Source organism: Sinocyclocheilus rhinocerous, unplaced genomic scaffold (assembly GCF_001515625.1).
Source record: "Sinocyclocheilus rhinocerous isolate Xijiao unplaced genomic scaffold, SAMN03320098_v1.1 scaffold1013, whole genome shotgun sequence".
Taxonomy (NCBI): Eukaryota; Metazoa; Chordata; class Actinopteri; order Cypriniformes; family Cyprinidae; genus Sinocyclocheilus; species Sinocyclocheilus rhinocerous.
In genome coordinates, this window is record NW_015642049.1 from 540345 (window position 1) to 558524 (window position 18180).

An 18180-nucleotide genomic window follows, 5' to 3' on the forward strand; every position below is an offset into this window, starting at 1 on the left:
AACAGTAGAGGTTAAATCTTACTGCAGTCTTCAACTCTGGGTACTGTCTTACGTTTTAAAATCACAAAGGGAGTTTGGATCAATCAGGCTAACGTGACAGTCACGACTCATGCAGCTGTAAGGTTTTCTTTTTCTTTTGTTTTTACTAGCGATTTTTACAACACGCATTACATTACGTATTTCATGGCACACTCGTTTTATGCGTATTTGGCGCCACCTAGTGTTGTGGATAAGACGACCGCGTTTTTTCAGATGTATTTCCAAGAAAAAAATATCGTCTTATATTCGGGACAATACGGTAATTCAAAATATAATTTTGTGTTAACATATGGCTTTTCATACATTTGCCTCCTTATTAATACTTAATAATTCATACATTAAAAAAAGAAAGAAATGCACATTAAATATTAACGAGTGGAATTTTCATTGTTCAATAAATAAAATTAGTAAATCAAAAGAAACAAAACTAGCACAGCTACATTTGGAAATCACTTGACGGGGACAACGTTCAATAAAATGATTTAACAGTCATTCTACAACAATATTTGACTGAAAAATGCTGCAAACAACCAATCACAATCAAGTATTCCATAGAGGCGTGTCCTAATATTGTAGAATCATCTAGTATGTTTTGATAAATAAGTCTAATAATGTAAACACAGTCTCAGTTTCAGCTGCATATCTGTTCACAGTATCAAATCCCATCAGAGGTTTGTTATTTCTGGACTCCTAAAACAGAATTGATGTTCAGTCTACTTGGAAAAAGTTAAAAGGAAGCAAACAGTGTACTCCAGAATGTAGACTCCCATTTCAAACACCCCTCTCATTTCTCATTAAAAACAAATTGTTCACTTGCACCACACAATGATTATTTACACTAGCACACAAATAGGGCCTCTCTAACATCATGTTAAGCGTAATTTACAAATCTCATCAGCAAATGTTGATTAGCCATAGCAATCCTGACTGGAACTCTGTGTCCACTCACATCTTTTATGTAGTTCAAACTAAGGGAAATATTAATCTCAGACTTGAAATATTACTAAAAACGTGCAAATATGAGTCCTAATACCAGTTTGATACATGGCCACTCTAAAAAAAAAATAAAAGAAAAAAATGCTGACATAAATAGCGTGTTGATTGATTGAATAAAGAGACAACACAAAAGTCTGTCAATAAGCCATGTAACAGCAGTCAAATATGAGAGCAATACGCTCCATTCCCTTTCACAAACAGCATGGTTGTTTAATTCTATAAACACAGGAGAACTCGTGCTCTCCATTCCATTTTGGACCTGCGATTTGTAAACAGTGCAGACTGAAGTTACATACTCTGCTTTAAATGGATAGAGACTTAGGAAAGAAGGATGAGAAATGCAGTGACTTTACATAAATAAGCGCTACTACTAAGTAACATCAAGCATGCCGCTCATCCACTAATCACAGAATGCAAAATGCTAACTAGGGGAAACCTTTGCAGTAAACCCCACACACAGCAAACTGTAAACAGAATGTTGCAATATTCCCAGTAATCCAGCTGTGTTTTTCTTATGAACCTTGTGTTATATAAGATATTTGCATTCATTTGACTGTCTATACCAGTGTTTCCCAACCTTTTTTTAGTCGCGGCACCTTTTGGAAATTTGAACAAACTTGTGGCACCCTACAAACTTAATTTTGTCACAATATTAGAATTTCTAACTTCGATATGCTAATTCTGTCTATACAAAATTCCAAAAAAATGAAAATTTACCCTAACTATTTTGTAAAAGCATATTATAGATCTTATTGTGAACAATTCATCCATGCATTCATTTCTCCAATCATTTAGTCCGCTTATCAGACTCCCCATTTTCACACTTAAGTAAAAGAACCAAACTTAGACCCCTTAAAAATGAAGTATTTATATAAAAAAAAGTTCCTCATGCATTTATAGTAAAAGTGGACATATATATATATATATATATCATTATTATGTGTCATTTTTTTAAAAGGTAACCTGTTCAAATATTCTAATCATTTTACATTCCAAATATTTGGATATGGTATATGTAAATGTGAAAACGTGAACCCAGGGTCCTTTGTGTTCACAATGCATGTTATGAGTGAACAGACTTAAAGCTGGGGAGAAGCTGTGATAAAACCCTGATCCTGTGCCATTAAAGCAGACTAACCACTTTAAACCTTGTAAACCAATAGAGTCTGTGACAAATAGCTGGATGTCAGAGCTGTGAGGAAAATCAGTGATCCCTTCAATTCCATTGAATAAACACGCTGTCGCTATCATCTTTCTCAAACCTGTCAACAAAAGCTTGTTCAGCTGAAAACCCCTTGAAAAACTATGACTATTTTTAAAACACTGCATGCACCCCACACATGCTCTCGCTATGACCTCTTTCTGTTGAACTGAGGACGTCCCAGTTCCCACATCTCATTCCAGATTTGACCGGTTGCTCGTTGTGTCCGTCCCCACGTCCCAAGGCTCCAAACAAAAACAGGACCAGGGCTCCAAGTCAAACACCGTACAAACAACAGCACATCAAAGCACATCCTAAGAAACAACCCACAATTAATGGATTATGCTTAGAGACCTAGTGATTAATACCATATCCGTTTCAGACAGGCTGATTCTCAGGAGGACCTGACAATTTATTGATTATGCAGGATCACAGAGCAAATGCCTAAATGTTGAAATATATTTCATTATACATGGTCAAAAGGCTGAAAAATAATGAAATAATTGATTTTAGAATTTTGTGCAGTCATAAAATTCAGTACAAGCCATATTAACATTTAAGAGGAGATTAATCAATATTTAAAGACATCTACAGCTAAAACAATATCCTAGTGAGGAAAACACAACTGATTTTAAAGGGGTCATATGATGCTGCTAAAAAGAACATTATTTTGTGTATTTGGTGTAATGAAATGTGTTTATGCGGTTTAAAGTAAAAAAAACACATTATTTTCCACATACTGTACATTATTGTTTCTCCTCTATGCCCCGCCTTTTTGAAACGCGTCGATTTTTACAAAGCTCATCAGTCTGAAAAAGCGAGGTGTGCTCTGATTGGCCAGCTACCATGTAGTGATGTCATGAGCTTTAAAGCAGAACAAGATAAGCCTTACCCAAGCTGCTCTTTTCGAACCACACCTGCAATGTTTTCTTCCCAAGTTAGAAACACAATATCCAGTCTGCGCCAGTGCCTTTGTGAACTGCCACCCTCAATGACCTTTGGTATTGGCTCTAAACAAGTCCAAGGCCGAGCCTGTGAAATAACATGGCATTCTGATGAAGTCCTCCATTGTGATATTGTTTTAGAGACCACAGCATCTATGAAAGAAAAGGTTATTCTGTAACCCTCCCATAAGTCCCACAGGGGTGAAAAGTGCTGCTGCTGACAATTTTTAGGGCCAAATATAGAGCCCTGTGGTACACCAAAAACAAAACAATCCTATATTGCTCCAGCTCAGCATTTCTAAAGCGATAATGTTCTGTATCTCTACAAAGATCACCAGAAGAACAATGTCTGCATGCTGTAAACCATCAGATTTCTCTCTGGGGAATCAAACATGAACAAAGGGGAGCTAAGAGACACAAGTGTAAGGCATGTTTTGCTCAAACTGTAAAAAATATTATTTACTGCACTGTTCATCAATATGCAGATAAATATCAGTATATCACAAATATTTTTTTACAATAATGCATCAATACTTCAGGATTTTTTATGATTATTTATTAAATTTTTATTTTTGTATTCAGGCATAGCATTTTCTACAGATCAATTAATGGTACATAAAACATTAAATATGTTTTATAAAAAAATAATGGATAAAAACATTACATTACATGCCATGTGAATACCACAACATGTTGATATGGGCACCAAAACGTATGTGTCACTTATGCACCACAGACAGGAAATACATAAAAACCTGAACCTAAAACGGCATCATGCTTTTAGCTTAAAAAGAGATCAAAGGAGAAAAAGGGAGAATGCTTCCAGAACATCTCTGTTATGCAACCAGAAAAGTGTTCATCAGAGGGTTAAAGTCTAAAAATCTATCTCTTCTGAGGATGTGACAAGCTTTTGTTTTAAAGATGTGACACAGTGCTTATACTAATGACACTTTGGGTAATTCTCCCCCCTCTGCTTATTTGAATCTTTTTCCACTTTTCTTCTGACAGCGAGTGAGAAGAAGTATTGTGACAATAGATTCAGACATTATCAAATTCAATGTGTCCTCAAGAGCCAAAGCAGCTGGGAGTTTCACTGGCCCAAAAAAAAAATCTGTTTCTTAATCAGTATTTTGTCTTGTTTTCCAGTAAAAATATTTAAACAAGATAAAGGACCCATATACATATATCAAAACTTAAGATCATAAGATAATGTTATTTTTTCATATATTTTTTTTCACAAATTTTTAACATTATAGAGTATGTTCCTTGCTGATTTTTATTCAAATGTTTTATGTTCACATGTTACAGACAACAAATTTTTTTTTTCTTCAAAATGTAACGTGAATGTACTTTCTTGGATTGAAATATATGGAGGGCAAAATATATTTTTAAATGCTATTTTATATATATATAATTATTTTTTTTAATGGTTTTTTTAAATATATTTTGAAATATACATTAAAAATTTATGCAATGCATATATTTCTGCTGCATGTGAAAAGCAATACAAAAACACAAATTAAATAAGTTTTTGCAATTTATTTTTCTATGCTATTTTCTTTTATAAATGCACACACACAATGTTAACAGACAAAAGAAAATTCATATCATGCAGTTATCACATGTGTTATTGCAGCAATCCTCAACTGTTTTTGCTTCAAGTTCCATTATACTTTCGACATCAAGTGGCGACCCAACAAAGTACCATAACTGTTTATTAAACACAGGTAAACAAACCTTACAGTTTATAAACATGTATTTTACCTTGCATAGTTTTGTACGTTTTCATCAACAAGTTCCTAATGAATTAGGCATCTGCCTAATTTGCCTAGTTTCTAAGCAACAGACGCACCAAAATTTTAACGTCAACATCAAAAGACCACTGATTTTAAGATTGCTATCATAACTATTCCCCTTAAATCAGTGCAGAAAATGTGAGTACACCGATTCCATCTGGGCCTTCTCATTTTCCCTGTTAGTTTAATGGTAAATAGCATGAGGCAGATAAAAACACTGATTTGTGTTCCCCTGCCTTGCTGCACACTGATTAATGTTTCTTTTAAGCCAAGTGTCTGTTTTACGGCACACTTTGTATTCCAGACACTGTGTCCTGGAGCTTGGAAGCGAGCAAGGGTAAGAGAGAGAAGGTTGGTGCCAGGGTAACGCATAAGGTCAAACAAACCATTTGATGTATCTTAATACTTTACAAGTGGCAAAAGCAACAGGACATTCTGTCACAGCTACTCTACCACCCAAGAAGTGAGATGGGGAGGTGTGGGACGTGATCTGCATATGGAGGGCTGATGATGTAAACTAATTAAAGAAACAACACAGTGCTTGTAATGCAGTGAAGTTAGTTAGATTATCTTAGACCTAAACAACATACCTCAAGGTGTGTGAACCGATGTCATTGTGCCACTCATGGCAAAAATGAAGCCAAACAACATTGTTTCCTAACAGTTCTCAACCCTCTACGCACACCCTGGCAATATAATCGCCATTGGCTAGAATTTTTTTTTTAGTTTACTTGCCAGACTGATACATTATTTTACACAAACACACACACACACACACACACACACACACACACATATATATATATATATATATATATATATATCACATTCACTTTGTAAAATGGCACAACTTCCTTAATCGCATTTTCTTAATCAGTCAATAAAGCATTATATTATGATATTATGATAATTAAGCACTATTTAATGATAGAACTTTATTGATCAGAAATAAAATTTGGTAAACCATGTTTGAATGCATATTTGTCATTTTAACAGAACTTAAGACTGGTGGTGTTTAAGATATTGTTGGTCATTCAGGGTTTCTGTAAAAAAAAAAAAAAAGTAAAACAGCTAACAATAATACTGATAAGATGATGATGATAATAATAATAATAATATGAATTCTACTAATAAGAACTTATGAAAAGATAATACTACTACAAATTCTACTACTATACTAACAATATACAACTCACTAAGTATTAATGAGCTGCTGGGTTCATGAATATTAATCACATTGTCAACGTTCGCTCGAACGGATTTGCTGAAATCAAAACAGGGACGGTAATAGGTGAGCGCCAGCCAATGAGATTGCCGTTTGCGCATTAGTCCCGCCCACTACCGGAGAAACCGGCAGGATCTTTTGGTTCTTCTTAAAAGCTGAATAATTCTAAATGAACTCCGTTATTTTGACAGAAAAATACAACAAAGAATATCGTTTACATGTAGCGCATCGATTTAGCGTGGTATGTAAGACTCTCACTCTCTCTCTTTGCATCAAACTGTACATCTCTTTGTGTGAGAAACACAGCGCTCTCAGCAAAGTCGTGCGCCTTCACACTAGTGTTTACGGTGCGTCAAAAACAGGCATGCTGCGCATCTATTGAGATGAATTGAAAAATAACACAGATCGCTTGATAGAGAGCGAAACTCTCAAGCGTTCAGTCTAAGGCCATGTCCACACGTACACGGGTATTTTTATAAACAGAGTTTTTCCTTCTTCCGTTTTAAAAAAAATCTCCGTCCACATGAAAACGCAAACGCATGCTATGAAGCACTGTCAAGAGCATGCCAAACCAACAGGTGAGGTGGCGATATAATCTCAACCGTAAAGCCATGTTGGCTAATCAGAAGCCTGAAAAAGTCTCCAGTAGGCGGAGATAACAACACAGGTGCCGACGTCACAAGCCAAAAACTACGGTTTTACTGTCTACTAGGGATATGCCGGTATCAAATTCTCATGTTGCGATTAATTGCTAATGCTTTTATCACTGTATACGGTATTATCACGATATTGAAATTTAGTTTTTAAAAAAGTGTCTTTGTTCATGTTAGCTCATTAAATAACACAGTTGCAACTTTCGATTTTAACAACGTGTTATTAAATATTGGAATACCTAAGATTAATGAATGTTCAGAAGAATTTTTCATTGGCAGTTTATGTTAACTAATGAATTAACTAATGTTAACTAATGAAGCCCTAATGTAAAGTGTGACCGAACAATAAAGAATCAAAACACTTTCAAACAATATCTAGGGCCGTGATATATCGCATTACCGAATACCGGCACAAGTCTACTGTCTACACGATACTGCAACCAGAGTTTTAGAAAATCTTCACGCTGACGTTTTCAAAAATGTTCGGTTTCAGTGAACTGGTGCTGCGTTTGCGTGTGGACAAACAGGCCTAAATGCGTAGAAAAAGCTGGGGCTTTAAAAATAACCGCGTTCGTGTGGACAGGGCCTATAGTGTTCACCGAGTTAAAATATATCTATGCTAAACTTGTAATTTACTCGCAATGTAGAGGAATGTTTCTGGTACCTTAATGATTTGTTTAGTACGTTACTTCAACAATAACCGATTGTTGCTACTCTACCAATCAAAAGTTTTGTACTCAGTAAGACTTCTTTATTTATTTGAAAGAATTTTATTCAGTAAGGATCCATTAAACTGATCACAAGTGACGTTAAATATATTTATAATGTTTTTCTAGTTTTTCTAAAGTTTTTTTAGTATGTTTTTCTAAAGATTTCTAGTTTAAATAAATGCTGTTCTTTTGAACTTTCTATTCAGCAAAGAATCCTGTGAAAAATATATCGCCGTTTCCACCAAAATATTAAGCAGCACAACTGTTTTCAACGTTGATAATAATAAGAAATGTTTTCCTCAGCATCAAATCAGCATATTAGAATGATTTCTGAAAGATTGTGCGACACTGCAGACTGCCGAAAAATCAGCCTTGCCATCACAGGAATAAATTACATTTTAAAATATATTAAACAGAAAACATTATTTATAATAAATTGAACAAATATTTCACAGTATTTCTGTTTTTACTGTATTTTGATCAAATAAATGCAGCCTTGGTGTCTCTTAGTAAGAGATTCCTTTCAAAAATACTTAAATGCTTTAATACACTAAACAAAACAAATAAAAATGGTAATGGTAATTTTCTGGTAATGTTTTAAATGTTTTTAATTAAGTATTTAATTAAGCTATACGTTGTGAACAAGCAGTCATTAACTACTCTAACTTAAGTGTCATAATACTTTAGTACACATAATACCTTAATAGCTCTTGGATTATTTTGGGTTGGACATGAGGCAAGTAGCTACTTGCACCAAGTCAGGAACCCCTTTGTGATTCAGTGATTCATTAGAATGATTCAAACCAATAACTGACTGGTTTTGATTGATTCGTCAAAAAAAAAAAAAAATCAATCAATCTGTAGCACTACAATCGTCCAAAATAAAGACTAGAGGCAGAATAGAACAGCAACATGCAAAAGAACTGATTATACAAGCCTGGGCCTCCTCATCGTCTGCCTATTTGTTAAAGGTCCAACCACAGAGACACACCATGTACCAGCATTATGATAAAACGGTTTAATCATTAGCCTGAACAAGGTCAGCAGTTCCCAGTGTTTCAATTTGCCCAATGTGAAACAAACATATGGAGCGCCCAGGGTGTTACCGTTAGCATGCTAGCACAACAGACACTGGGATTCAGTCATGAACAGGTGAGGCTCCGATTTCATGCCTTTTAGTGGAAATCTTCAACTCTCAGCACCACACAGAGTAAAGTTTAAGTGAGTAATATGTTTTATTTTTCCATAACATTACAAACGCGCGCACACACCCTTGTGATGAATAGCACTGACATGGGACCCAGAGGAGGGCTGGCTGGAATCCCAGGCACTAGGCCTGGGCAAGGGGTCAGATTATGGAAAAAATATGGAAAGCAATAGGAGGGAGTTGATGAGATAAACCAATGCGAGATTCATCAGGCCGCCACGCTTCTTCAGAACAGCACTGTAAACATCTCAGCACATGGTCCTGATGGATTATGAATGCACTGCTTTTCATTCCAGCTACTCTTAGATGCCCTGTTTAATTCACAACACAGAACTGCCTACAGCACTGCCTGAAGTACAAGTAGTGAATATTTAATGGCAGCTCTTTCACATGAATTTCAAGCTGGGGGGGGTAAATGTCAAAGCTTACAATGTCATTATAAAACTTTGAAAAATTCTGATTCGGTGAGTCGTTTTTAACGTCACTGGAAACTGTAGATAAACCCACTTGCGAATATTAAGTTGTTTGGCGACTATAAACGGTCTACAGTTAGGCTAATAAACTATATTACTTGGCACTTTTATAATTAATAAACGTAACTCTTTGGTGTTTCTTATTCACATTAATGGGAAATTTTACACATGAATGAAATTCTGTCATCAGAACTGTCCAAACAACACTGAGCTCCATTGATTTTCATTGTATATGGACAATAAAAAAAATGTGTTCCAAACATTCTGTATTTACGTTTCAAAGAGAAAGGAAAGTCATGCAGGTTTTGAATGGCATGAGGTTGAGTAAATAATGACAGAATTTTCATTTTGGGGTAAACTATCCCTTTAATATAATCACATTTTATGAAAGCAATAAGCTTTACTCTGATTTTCCCACAGTAAAGGGGGTATAACATGCTCTGTTTTGCTTTAGAAAGCGCTAGCCTTGGGGCTAAAAGCTTTTGAGACCATGTAAACTAGTTCTCACTGTCCAAAAATGTCTCACCTGTCAGGATCACTGTCATCTAAATGTAGAAAACTGTGAGTAATGTGTCTTAGCCCTGAAGTCATATATACAGTAATATACTACATTTATTTGATCAAAAATACAATAAAAACAGTGATACTGTGAAATATTATTTCAATTTAAAAATAACTATTTTCTATTTTAATATATTTTAAAATGCTTGTTTTTTCTTGTGATGACGAAGCTGAATTTTCAGCATCATTACTCCAGTCTTCAGTGTCACATGATCCTTCAGAAATCATACTAATATGCTGATTTGGTGCTTAAGAAACATTTTTGATTATCATTATTAATGTTGAAAACAGTTGTACAGCCTGATATTTTTGTGGAAACCATGATACATTTTTTCAGGATCTTTGATGAATAGAACGTTCAAAAGGAATATCATTTAGTTGAAATATAAATCTTTTATAACATTATAAATGTATTTACTCTCACTTTTGAGCAATGCATCCTTGCTTGCTGAATAAAGACAATTTTTTTTTTCTTTACGGAGTCTGCCCCGAAACATTTGTATGGTAGTCGATATACATTCAAATATGAATAGCAAAATTAACCAAAAATATTGACACACTCGTGGTCGTATCCATTTTTAGCTTTCTAGAATGAGAATATCACTCCTTTTACATTTGACTAGCATTAGCAAGTAGCAAATCATGACTCATGATTAAACAAAAACCTTGTCAAAACTTCAATTTCAATACATCCAAAAAGAAAAGAATTCTGTGCTTGTAGTCATACCATTTCATGGGGTTTATGGAGTATTTACTAAACCCTCATCTTACTAACAATTATTGAGCGAGTAATGTAAACTGTACAACACAACAGTGTCATTTCCCTCGTGTCTCTTTGAAGCCTTTCTCTTGAGGTCTGTTTCAGGTCCCTAGCTGAATTCATTTCCTGTGGACAAAGCCCCCCGATAGCATTCATATTAGCCCCACAGGACCTTTTCTTCTCCTGCAATAAGCTATTTGTAAGATGCTTCGGTGAAGCAAAGCATGAGACAAAAATGCAATCAGAAACACCTCAGAAAACTTTCGAACCTGCTTCAGTCTGTGTTGCTTTAATGTTAAAGACTTTCCTTCTTCATTATGTACCAATAACACAGCATCAGCAGTCGGCACATAACAACAGTTTTGCATGTCTAATATGGAAATATTACAGCTGATGGCTTAGAAAATTGTTCCTTGGATCTGAAACAGCAGGCATTAAGCCAAACTAATCTAGATGGCATCTAGACCTGGGAAGGAAATGCAATATGTAGTTGCAGTGACTGTTACAAAGGCATCAATGGAAATGGTTCACTTTAATATAATCTAACTTTCCATTGTAAATAACAGTACTTTGCTAAGGACCACACCTTTTGTTTAGTTAGCGTGACACATTTTCCACAAAAAGCAACTCGAGACCTGTTAACACAAAAACTCGGCTTACTTTTCCAACCACTAATGCTGATTTCTCTTGTTAAAGAGATAGTTCAAGCAAATGGAAATTTTACTGATTGCAATGCAGCGAGTTTGAATAACAAAAATCGCAAATGAGTTTTCAGAGCTCTTGCAGTCGATGACAGCTTAAACGTCAGTCTATTCCTATATTTGTAAATCTACAGTGGCGAGTCATTTTTTGGATGGTTTTGTTTTTGGATGAACTTTTCTTTTATGAACGCGTTTACACTGTCTCTCCCTGGGGCAGGAATGCAGTAAATCATGCGACAACATGGATTCACCCGTGTTATCTCTGTAAATACACACCAGTATCTCTCATTTGCTCAAACACACTCTCTTTTACACACACTCATATGTCAGCTGTGTTTACACCTGACCAATGTTATCTGAAGACACCCAGAAGACAGCACTCCTGCCTTTATGTTTGCATAGAACAGAGCTGCCCTACTTTCAATATTCACATAAAACTGTGGAAAAGTCACGAACACGAGAGAGTGGAGTGAACTTTTAAGGAGACTTGAGAGCCACTAGACTAAATTAGGAAAACCTGACAATGGTTAAGAGCACTAAAGCTTGAGATCAGTAAAAAAAAAAAAAAAGTGGTTCTCAAACTGCTGTCAGTGAAGCATCAGTGGTCCTTTAATGATTAGTAAATATACAGATATATACAGTAAATATTGTAATACTGTGAAATATCAATACAATTTAAAATAACTGTTTTCTGTTTTAATATATTTTAAGATGTTATTTATTCCTGTGATGACAAAGCTGAATTTGCATCATTACTCAAGTCTTCAGTGTCACATGATCCTTCAGAAATCATTCTAATATGCTGAGATTCTGCTAAAGAAACATTTCTTCTTATTATCAATGTTGAAAACAGTTGAGGTGTGTTATATTTTCATGAAAATCATAATACATTTTTTTCAGGATTCTTTGATGAATAGCATTTACTTGAAAATAAATAAATCAATAAAATTCTGTAACATTTTAAACATTTTTTTACTGTCACTTTTTGATTAATTAAATGCATCACTCGTAAATAAAAGTACCGACCTTAAACTTTTGAACAGTAGTTTACATAAATAAAATAACAAACTGATAGGAAGCACCAACATTTAATTAATCAAGTGATTAACTAATAACAATAAATAACTGATCCAAAATAATTACTAACATAACTGACAGTAGGCCTACTTAATTAACATAACTGACAGTTATATGTCAGTCAGTGTAAAATGTTGGATCCAGCTTCCGGCAACATTGAATTGGTGAAAGGCTATTTCAAGATATATTGTACAAACTTATTTTTACATTACATAAAACGGCATGTAACTGTTCTGAGGTAGTTTTCCCCAGATTTAAGATGTTAAGTGGTCTGCAATATTTGTTTTACTGTTCAGGTGGTCCACTTTAAGAACACGTTTGAGATCACCAGTCGAAAAAAATAAGCTTCTCTTAACAGCACAATGGATCAAATGAAATACATTTTCCAGACTACAGAAAAAAAAAAGATGTAATCTGGGATGGTCAACATAACGTAAACACAAGCATAAAGCCTACCACTTTAGGTGAGCTCTCTGGGTGGCCTTAAATGATTACTTTCTTTATAGTCATCTAGCCTGATTCGTAATGGATCAAGAATGCAATAAGTGAGATACTAGCGTATCAACTTTGAAAAGCATTCCATTATCATTTCAATAACCATCACAAAAGCTCAAGCAAATCAAGATTATCTAATAAGGCTATGAACTCTACTTTTGGTCGCTTTCCAGACCTAAACAGGAGGATGAAGCAGGTGACACTGACATGACCCACTATCATAACCATGATCATCAGTGTCAACCAAAGAAAAAAAAAAAAGAAAAAAACTTCACTGTAACGTCATCCGATTAGTAGCACAACTGTTATCCCGAATCTAGAAGCCCAATTTATTACAGTGCAAACGTTCCCTTCACTTTGCTTTTCCAGAATATGAATACTAATACACTGTTTCAATCACACGCGCATGCAAAACAACTCCATTAGACTCTGTAAATAAACTTTAGAAAGGAACGCGCGGGTTCTGAAACGCCACATTACGCATTAAACTAGCACGAGCGCTTACATATCTGTTTTTCAGTGCGCATCTGCGCGTAAACCAACCTCAATCCACAGGCTAATGCATAATAACGCGCAAGATTAAAAACAAACACTAGAGAAAGCAACTGTACCAGCCCTAAAATAGCAGAAAAACACATCTTACCATCTCAACAGGACATGATGATGATCGCGCGCTGATAGTTAGAAAGTATCTAGTGCACTGAATCATCTGGCAAAACTATTCCAAAACTTCAAGTACAATGCTTCCGCTTCCGGAAAAAAATAGTGAAAAGTAACAACATGGGCGAGACGGAGCCCAAAAATATGCCTGGCCTGAAACCTGCTGGAAGAAGATATGCAGTGCACCATTCCTACCTGATCCAAAACTGATTTCTCAATAACAGTCACACCTGGCATTTGCAATGTGAAATCTACGTATAACACTGAAAATAAAATGTTCTAAAATGTTTGCTTTTTTTCCACTCAGACATTTCTAGTAAGTTTCACTTTAAAAAAAAAAAAAAAAAGGCAAATAACACATTGAATTAAACGTTAAATTAGAAGTAGAAAGACTGAAATAGTATTTTCTTGTAAAGCATACTCCAATAGGCTAATCTTTGTTTTAATTACAACATTAAAAAATACTTTTAGATTACACTATAGATGGATGGATGGATGGATGGATGGATGGATGGATAGATAGATAGATAGATAGATAGATAGATAGATAGATAGATAGATAGATAGATAGATAGATAGATAGATAGATAGATAGATAGATAGATAGATAGATAGATAGATAGATAGATAGATAGATAGATAGATAGATAGATAGATAGATAGATAGATAGATAGATAGATAGATAGATAGATAGATAGATAGATAGATAGATAGATAGATAGATAGATAGATAGATAGATAGATAGATAGATAGATAGATAGATAGATAGATAGATAGATAGATAGATAGATAGATAGATAGATAGATGGATAGATGGATGGATGGATGGATGGTTGGGTATAGGATGGATGGATATAGGATGGATGGATGGATGGATGGATGGATGTATGGATGGATGGATGATAGATAGATAGATAGATAGATAGATAGATGTAAATGATCACTCTATGTGAGATTAATATTAGACTTTCCCAGTACCAACATCCAAGAATGAATACCAAATACCGATTGCTATGAAGTTACAAATGTAAGTACAAAATGCATTTTCAGATTATTTTTTTAAAAGTCTCAGCTGTTTTGGTTATTGATCAACAAGATTCCTGTCAGCGTAAACAAAGTAAAGATGTCTTTATGAGAAAAATTAAACCTGTCATACAACTAACAGCAGATGTCTGTGGATCAGCTCAAAAGGAAGTTACATCACTAAGCAAGGCAAGGAAGTGGTTAACCGACCAATCCATTTGTGATGAAGCACCTGTGATAGACGTCTAACCATGAGACTATGAAGCCACAATTGATCTTATTCACTACCCTGCATGATGGTCAACGCATACAATCTACAGCTGAAAAGGAGGCAGCTGATTTACAACACCACTCGAGCTGTTGTAAGTCAACAGAATAATACACCACGCTGTGTTTCCAGAAGGGAAAAGATTTTAAACAGACATATATTAAAACTTCTATAATGTAGTTGCTTCAGTCTATGTTAAGTGCTCCAGAATAATTCACAAGGAATGCTTAGTAAAAAATAAGACTGCTGAAATTTGCCTATGTGATACCTGTTTGTTTCAGCAAAATTGAAGTAATTGCTAATTCGATTCAATTGTATTGCCAACATTTCTCAGTGGAATCTTACTTACTGTTCTTTTGCAAATAAAACAGATGGGAAGAGGTATTGTGTTCATGTTATTACCCAGTGGATGGTTACAACTTGATTTATGGACCACTGTCAGTTTTTCTGAAGCAATATATCTCAGAGGTGCACAACAATGGTTATCCCTTTGATATTATGAATCCTAAATGTTTCTGAATATGATATATGAGTAGAGCATATCTGCCCCCCTAAAATACATAATACACTTCAGTATTTGATAAGTTTCATCTTAAATGCAAGGTAAAACACTACTCATGGAAATGGCAACATATGCTATAAAACTGCAGAACTGTATGAGCTTGCTAGAATTTTTGGACTGCTCAAATAACGCTGGTGACCTTTAAAATGTTTGCTTGTGAAGTAAAAACACAGTATATTTAATAGTAATTCAATTCAATTCAATTCAATTCAAGTTTATTTGTACAGCGCTTTTCACGATACAAATCATTGCAAAGCAACTTTACAGCAAATTAAGTAAAACTGGTGTTCGAGATTATTGAGGTAGGGGAGGCCAGGATAGTCGTCACACAGGGACTAGACCTTATTTAATGAATTTAGTAAGGTTTTGAGTCAATAATCAAATTTTGCAAATGTTTGTTTGCTCTAGCAGTGGACTCTTATGTTTCAAACACCTCAAAAACTCTTTTAAATTACAATCATTTTACCCTTCAAACGAAAATTTCAACATCAGCATATTTTTAACAGCTGTTGCATGAATAAAAGGTTGAACTGTATTCTCAGGACAAATGTATTTTATAAATATAAATATCTTTTATAGGAAATGTAATGTATAAATTATATAATATTATATCAGTAGGCCTATATTTCATAAATTGTTATTTCAAATATTCTATAATTTAACCTTACATACAGACATTTTGAAAAAGACTGTAACAAATTATTTTTTCTAAATTGTAAATAAAACTAATATAATTAGATTACATGTAACAAGAAAATACTATTACAGTCTAATTCAAATTTTCACATTTAATTCAATGTTGCTTGCCGTTTTATCAGTGTAGTTTTTCAATGTAATCAGACGATGGCGCACGTGACCATGATTAGACTCTTCAGAATCGTAGCTCCGATCTCATACACATACACAGGGTTCCAGTGAAATGAATATTAAACGTAAAATGCGACTATAAGCATTTTAAATAACATAATATATTAACAGTACATTTACGCTAAATAGGCTACAATAAGGTGAAAGCCAACGTTATACTGTTTAATCTTTGTACATAATCTGGAAATGTATTTCATAAACGCTTGCTAAATAAAACATTTAGGCCTGAACAAAATGATTTCTAATTCGTAGAACTCTGGTGTTTTTTGTTAAACATGAATACAAATGTTTTAAATATATATATTTTTTATATATTTTATACACAAGCACTTTTAATACAACATTAATAAGCATTATTTCATTAGATAACACACATGCCACACAGATCATTAGTTCAAATAGGCTAGATGAATATATTCGTTGCATGATCTACTTGATGTTTTTTATTAGGCTATATAACATTAACGACTTGTTAAAGGAAATTATTTTACCGGTGTTAGCCGTTTATTTTCTTGTTAAATGCGTGTGAATTGAAATGCTGTTGTAGAGAGCAGCAGGCTGCCTCGAGAGGCCGCACTGGCCCCATATGCAGCAGGTGGCCTTACCTGCAACCCAAACGAGCCCTTGAACTAAAGAAACACAGAATCCACAGAGCTGCACAGATGGGTCACAAGCCAAAACGAGCGCCTCCGCATGATTTATTGCTCCAAAATACCCCAGAACTAATCAGCGGACAAACTAATTAATAGAAATCTGCATTTTTGCATAAGTAGGCCTAATTAGACCAACTCGCAATGAAATAAGAGATAGGGATTTATTCAGTCGGGAGAGCCATTCAAGCAGAGAGAGATTTGGTTTGGATCCTCTGTTCCAGTCTGAGGAAAGGTCTGTTGGTTTAAGCAGAGGACGTTAAAGGTCAAATAATTAATAAATATAATAGGTGTGACCTCATATTGTGTTGTGTTGGGAGCGGAAGCGTACAGGAAGCGTTAAAGAAAGCTTACAGGAAGCGACCTACTTCTGTTCCTTTTGTATCAGTACTTACATTAAAAAAAAATTAAAAATAGAAAAAACACAAAAGTTAGAATACAAGTTAGCCTAGTTTTCGCAAACAAAAGTCGCCTTTGCCGGTAACCGTAACACAGTTCTCGACGCTACATCGACAAACAAACAAATATTCACGTTGTTGTAGATTAGCACATGACAGATTTATGAGAAAAATCGTTAGTATCTTTGAGATAGCTGACAGCTGGGTAATTGTGCTAAGGGCGCTAAACGAACTATCGATTACGATTTTTACGAAGTCCTTCCCCTCAACGTCACTTAATAAAGCCTGAAATATATAAAAATATGACCGCAATATTATATAATATTTTATATATCAATATAAGCAGTTATTTTAACTTTAGATTTATTCGCCTTATTAAGTCAGATAAAATAAAAAAGTATCAGTCAGCAATGTAATATGACATCATACAGTCTGTAAGCTATATTTTTATGCCTGTAATTTATAATAGCCTACCACATAAAATAAAGAGTGCCAGTGTGTGGGAAGCTGAAGAAACGAGAAATGCAAAAGCATGAACCAAATGCGACACAAGTCCACTGAGTTGCTGTCAGTGTATGGGATGATATTAGACTCTAAATGATTAATAGATGCACGCACAATTATCCATGTACTGCATACATTTTATACATGTATCTTACTAACCACAAACAAATGTCTTTCAATTTGAGTCTGTGTAATTCGGAATTAAATGATTGTGCAGCGATTTGTACAAATACAGACATGTTTGTGAATAAAAATGTTCTGTTCTGCATTAATATATCATAAATTGCTAATGCAAAAAGGAATCTATGCATATGTGGATCAGGTGACACGCGTGCATTAATTAACGTCTAGTTCGAGTCAGTCTTGTTCGGTTCATTTGGATTTTGAGACTTAATTTTCGCAGTTTAC

At 34.6% G+C, this 18180-nt stretch overlaps 1 protein-coding gene across 1 annotated transcript in view; it reads right to left on the reverse strand.

The window, feature by feature from the left end:
* LOC107755362 (sperm-specific antigen 2 homolog) overlaps positions 1-13577 on the reverse strand; it is a 41122-nt gene extending 27545 nt beyond the window's left edge. Inside the window, exon 1 of the mRNA XM_016572140.1 lies at positions 13482-13577. The gene's annotated coding sequence lies outside the window, so the exon portion shown is untranslated. The remainder of the gene's footprint in view (positions 1-13481) is intronic.
* Positions 13578-18180: the final 4603 nt, after the last annotated feature.